Source organism: Malus domestica, chromosome 16 (assembly GCF_042453785.1).
Source record: "Malus domestica chromosome 16, GDT2T_hap1".
Lineage (NCBI taxonomy): Eukaryota > Viridiplantae > Streptophyta > Magnoliopsida > Rosales > Rosaceae > Malus > Malus domestica.
In genome coordinates, this window is record NC_091676.1 from 23,507,393 (window position 1) to 23,514,120 (window position 6,728).

A 6,728-nucleotide genomic window follows, 5' to 3' on the forward strand; every position below is an offset into this window, starting at 1 on the left:
ACGCCTTATATTTTTTACATACACCCCACATTTCTCAATATACACCTTAAATTCCTCCACAACAACACATCTGCAACTGCAAGATTAATGTGATTAATTACTAATCTATGATCTTTCATGTTCGATTCATCGCCATATGACTAAGGGTAATTAGCAGATCACCAATTAGGGCTTTCTATACATACCTTCTGAGTTGATTAAACTTAATTATTTGTATGAGTGCTGTTAATTTACGATGCATGTTCATCGTCACCAACTTCAATATGATCGTGATTTATGTGAGGGGTTCTAAGCTTGGTGGCCAAGTAAGCTTGTATAAAAATGGCCAACTTTATTGTCACAAGCCCTTCTGCATAGTCCTACATATTGTTGCATGTTATTGTCCAATCTGTGGCCTCAAGGAAGCACAGCCAAGCCACGAACTACTGATCGACCTGAATAGACTGATTTGGCAAGTCCTAAGCACGAGGCAACCACCGAGTGAATCCCGTCTCAGCCAATCAGAACCAGTAAAAACAAAGGAAAGAACTACAAAGCTTTTAGAGTCCAATTTTATTAATGGCTTTTAGCTCAAAACATTTGTTTATAGTTGAGAAGAATGCTAAAAATGATTTGGGGTGTATTTAGAATTTTTTTTTTTAACCTAATAAGATCAAAATTGTCATTGCATAATGGAATAAATAAGTCATTTAATATTAAATTTTAATGTGGGATGCATTCAACATTTTGTGGGATGCTAATAAAAAAAGCCTTACCAAAACATGCTAAGTATAAAATTAAATATATAATATAAAATTGACTCATCGGTCCCTATCTTCATTTTTATTTGTATAATATTATTTTCGTTTTTGTACTCTACCAATTTATTAAGTTGCATTTACTGTTTAGCAGCACATATAAGTTTATCATCGTTGTTGATAAATATCCAATAGTGTACTCAATCAAAGGAGCTGAAATAAATAAAAAGGAAATGGACAAGCCAAGAGCAGATTATAGGAGAGATTTTTCAATATGATTGGAATACGGAGTAATATATTACATGTTATTATATAAATAACGGAATATATATGTTAAAAAGTTAATAACTAAAAATGTACATTTTTTCACTATTTATAAAAAAAAGATACGTGATGTATCATCTGCGTTCCAATCATAATGAAAAAATTTCCGAACTATAGCTGCTTTGTCAAGGGTTGATTCAAGTCATAGTACTCCACGTGGGTTCAATGTAAAAGACACGTAATTGAAGGGGTGTCCTATTGGGCACGTGGTCAAATAGGAGAAGGACAAACTCTCACTCTAAGCCGCAACGCAGCGATTTACTGGAAAAAGGTTAAGGAAGGAGCCAAACTATGAGAAATTTTTAGTTATGACGGGAACATGGATAGTACAACATGTCTTTTTATATAAATGGTGAAAAATTTAAATTTTTAAGTTATTAATTTTTTAACACACATATCTCATCATTTATATAGGAACACGTGATGTACCACTTCCTATGATGATCACATTGAAAAATCTCTTCCAAACCACGGGCTGCCATTTGTTTTGCATGGGGTTCAAATGTACCAGGGGAGGAGGCGGTCGACTTAAGAGCTCCTCACCCACGTGCCTGCGGTGGTCAAGAGCTCCTCACCCATGTGCCTTGTACCATATACATCATACGTAAGTCAAACTTGCACCTGAAACTCCTCAATATTCAATGTTACACTCCAATTCATTGAATTATCAACTCAACAATATATGTGTCAAACACAGAAGGTCTTTATGTCAGAATGTGAGGGCAAATTAAGTCCAATACGGTGAGGGATTAAATCATGTCAATTGATTTTGTGATAAAATTTTAACTTTTTTCATGGTATCAGAGTAATGTAGATTATGTGTGAAGCTCAATGGTCATACGTGCTCCACTGATAAGAGCATATTTATACGACTTAGTTAGCTTGTTCTTGTGCATTTATGTTGTTATTTCTTAGTCAATTATGTATTTTAAGCTACTTTCGTGTGTTTGTAGGTTCAAATAATAAAGTTAACAACAAAGTGCTATTTGGAGGATTTTGGAGCATTTTTGGGCCAAGATTGGATAGTGCAAGCATGGAGACATGAGGATGGACGTTTTTGAAGATTTGAAGGCTAGAAATTAGCATGTGTGTGTGCAAGTGTGTTGACCTACAACTCCAAACATCCATCCACTACACCCATTACATCCACTCATTACCAAACATCCATCCACTACACTCATTACATCCACTCATTACCAAACATCCATCCACTACACCCATTACATCCACTCGTTACCAAACACTCACCCACTACACCCATTACATCCACTCATTACCACAACATACACCACTACCACCTTAATTAGATGGTGGTCCTCTCCCTAGCCTATAAATACATCCACCATTCACCATAACAAGGGGAGGAGAAAAGATCCATCAAAATACACTACATTCACATCTCACAACTCCATACACTTACACTTTCATTCCTTGGCCAGGAGAACACAATCCACCCATCCACCCTTCACCATAACTCACCTATATCTATCCACCACCATAATTTACCACTCATCCATCAAACCACACCTTGTGCCACAACAAAGAGAAAAAGGAGGACCCTTGGACGTGCTTGCCATTCAAGTTGGATTGTTGGAGCGTTTTTAGGTGTTTTCATTCTTTTGTTTTCAATGTCTAAATTTGTTTATCTTTACTTTGTGAGTATAAGGAACTAAACCCCCCTTAGATAGGGGGGCATTCGAAACCATGTTCATGCTTGCAATATGATTTGATTACCTTCAGTTGTGATTTCATAAGTTGTGAATTCAATTTGTTTAACTGCTTGATTGATAACTTATTCGTGTATGTTTATTAAGAGTGCACACTTAGTTTGCATGTATGAATATGATGCTAGAGTATAAGGGAGTTTCACCTAATAGTTACAAACTTATATTTACAAGTAGTGGAGGTCGCTTATAAACGATCGCGTTAAATAAATTCTTGGCAGGAGTTTCATGCTAATCATAGTAACGAATGCCTCGTCAATACTTATAGTTTTCATAATGCTTAATGATCTTTGATTGTATCTTTATTATGTTGTTCACGTAAAGAACTTTTGAAGAATGCTTGAATTGTTGTATGCGCTTTCCTATCCAATTCAATAACTTAAGGATAACTTTAAGGTTAATTTAAGCGGACTTAATTAACCTGGGGTGTTGAGTTTCATGATTGATCGAAAGAACAACTGAAAATTGGTTTATGTGTAAGTATGTCATGTGTGGAGAAGAACCTCCTAGCTAGCCTTCCATCCATTCAATTTACTCAAATTCGTGCAGATTTCATTAGTTCTTTAATTTACTTGTTTTGTTTTCAAATTCATCAAAACCAAAACCCCCTTTACCTTGTTGAGTCATATTAGTTAGAAACTGATTTAGTTTGTGCTTTTAAGTATTTCGAACCAAGTTGAAACCAAAATTCTTCCAAAAGTGTGTTTAGAGTCCAAATTTGCCCAGTTTGTGTTTTTATTTGAGTGTTTTTAGCTTGTTTTGAGTCCTTGGAGTTTGTTTTAAGTTCTTTGAGTCTAGTTTAGTGTTTTTAACTTTGTTTATATGTTTTTAAGTCAGTTTAGAGATTTTAGCAAGCCCTCCTAATCCTAGGTTTAGAACGATCCCTACTTACATTTATACTACAATTTGACAACAAAAGGGATTAATTTGTGTGTTAAGTTAATTTTCGCACCAAAGTTTTGGCGCCGTTGCCGGGGATTAGCAACTTTGCTAATCCCCCGTTGTTTCTTTTTCATGTCTTTTGTTTTAGTTACTGACTTTGTTTCTCTTTGTGTCTTTTATTTTTACTTACGATATTTGATTTAGTTTTGTTTCCTTGATTTCAGGTACTAGAGAAGTAAGACATGGATTTTGCTACCATTCAATCTCAATTGGCGAAACTTACTTCTCAATTGTCACAATATGCCGAAGGAACCACAATGCAAAGTGTCCCTACATATGGTGTGTCCTATGGGCAAGGATATCCAACTCATCAATGTTCTCAATTCGCTGCGAATGAAGATGCTTAGGGTTATCCAGGCCATAGCCAATCATGGGACAACATGTTTTCCAACGTTTACAATTCGGATTGGAGAGATTATTCAGATTACATGTGGGGAGAACCTCAACAATTCCAACAAGATGGGTATTGGCAGCAAGAAGAGGAGTTCTATTCAAGACCTATGCAGCCACCACAACAATCTACCCAATTCAATTCAGGTACGTCTTTGGATAATGATATGTTTAATAAGCTACTCACCTCTTTGAACCAGGAAGTAGAAAATGGAAACAAAGAGATGCAAAATCAAGCCAAGAAGACGGGTGAATTGGAGAAGTAAATTGGGCAGATTATGAAGTTCATGGCACAAATTCAAGAGCAAAGTGAACTCTCCAACTCAACTATTGAAAATTTGAAGGAAGATTTTGAAATCCATGATGCTATCACTTTGGGAAGTGCTATGGAAGTTGGAGGTGAACCCAAGACATCTAAACCAAGCCAAAACATGGATAAACAACTGCTGCTAGAAGAAGAGGAGAATAACAAGGCCACGACAAGGGAAAAACCACCCTTGCCGCAGCCCCATATGCCCTCTATGCCGTCCATTACAACCAAGGTAAGCCTAAATTCAATTTGTCCTGATCTTGTTTTACCAAATGTCCTTATTCCTTGCAGGATCATGCAATCCAAGGAAGAAGCGGGTGAGAAAGGCATCTTCGAAACCTTTCCAAATAATCAAGAGCAAGAAGTGGATGGGGAATGTCTAGAATTCATCAAAGAAGATACACTTGAGACAAAAATTCCCAAATAAGTTGGATTTTATGACACGGGACAAGTCATAACTCTCAAAACACCAAATCTGGCCAAGTCCCATATCCCTACAACCTTCAAAGATGTGGTGTTCGTAATTGAGTTTGCATTGGAGCAAGCAAGTAACCCATCTTCTCCAACTTCAATTTTATTATATACTAACTTGCTGATTTTGATGATTCAGGCACCTACACTAGAATTTAAACCATTGCCGGATCATGTCAAGTATCACCGTCCATTCAAGGATCAATTCCATGCTATGGGCCCTATCCAAGTTTAGAAGGAAGTTTCGTCTGGCTGGAAGACGTTAAAGCAAGCGCTTCTTGGGAGGCAACCCATGTATTCAAATAAGGAATTTTTTGAATCGCTCCACAAGCAGTTTTGCGTTTCTAAAAACCTTCCATTTTCTGTAGTTTTATTTTGCCATGATTATCATTTTTATTTGTTGCTTGTTTAATTGTTTTTGGTGTGAGTTTATTTTTGAAACACTGAAAGATATGCAAGGTATTTTTACATTCATTTTCATGAAGAAAAAAAAAGGAACATTAAGCAGAAAAATACAAGAGGGAGCCTTCACAAAGGTTGCTTAGGAGAAGTCTCAGTAGTCGGCAGAGCCCCAGAAGGAGGAGGCATTGGAGGTTGATCATTTGGAGCTTCATTACGCGGTACGGCCCCAGAAGACGAAGGAAAATGATGTTGGAACAAACCCACAAACCTCTGATGATCAAGTAAAATCTGATTATCAGATTCCTGCATCTGGTCAATCTTCCTCTTCATGTTTGTAGCATAGTTATATGCGAGCTTGTGCAACTATTTATTCTCATGCTTGAGCCCTATAATCTCCTATTTGAGACTCATCACTTCAGCCGCCAACGATTCAACTTGACGGGTTCGAGCAAATAGGCGTTGGGCCATATTGGACACAGAACCGGCACACTGCACACTAAGAGCCAGAGAATCCTTAACAGCCAGCTCATCAGACCGTTTGGAAAGCAGTCTGTTATCTTTAGGAGTGACAAGGTTCCGGGCCACCATCGCAGCAGTCATGTCATTCTTCATCACCGAATTCTCAACGATAAGAGGACCAATAAGGGATATGAAGGATGGGCGCCATATGTTATCTGGAGAAGGCATGGCAGCCTCTTCACCAAGGTTCAAGTCAAAATGACGGTCGGAAGGGCCAGACATTTTCAAAGGTGTTGAAGAAAGAAGATGTCGGACAAGTCAAGATATTAGAAGTGCAAGAAGGGAGTTTATGTAAGCGCAAATTCAAGTGTGCTTTGAAATGAACTGCGTGCCTCTATAAAAATCAACACTCGACAGGATTTCAGATATCAAAGAGGCGAGCTCAGAATTCAAAAATGCCAATTCAAAAATCGAAGAGGCACTAGCTTTCTCAAAAGTTGGGCTTGTTAAGAAACCACGGGCCATCCTCTGTTACAGATTTGTCCGCACTCGTCACATGCAACCTCTGGACTCGACGGAGCTCAGAACTCGAAGAGGCAAGCTCAGAAATCGGAGAGCCATCTGCTTTTCCAGACGTGTCAGCATCTCTCACATGCATGCTCAGCTTTACGGAAATCACGGACAGTTTGTCGAAGCGCCGATTCCAGATATCGAAGAGGCGTCTGCTTTATCCAGACGTGTCAGCATCTGTTACATGCACGCTCAGCTTTGCGAAAAACACGGGCAATCTGTCTAAGATTTCTGGTGAAGTAGAAAGCACGTGAAGTTTACTGTTCAATCATCCAACGGTTACCGACAAGAGTGAAAGAATAGTATCGGTTATTATTTCCTATAAATGTCGACCTTCACCCTCCATAGCAAAACAGACATACATAACCTTCCATCATCTCCGAGAATGCCTTCTCAATG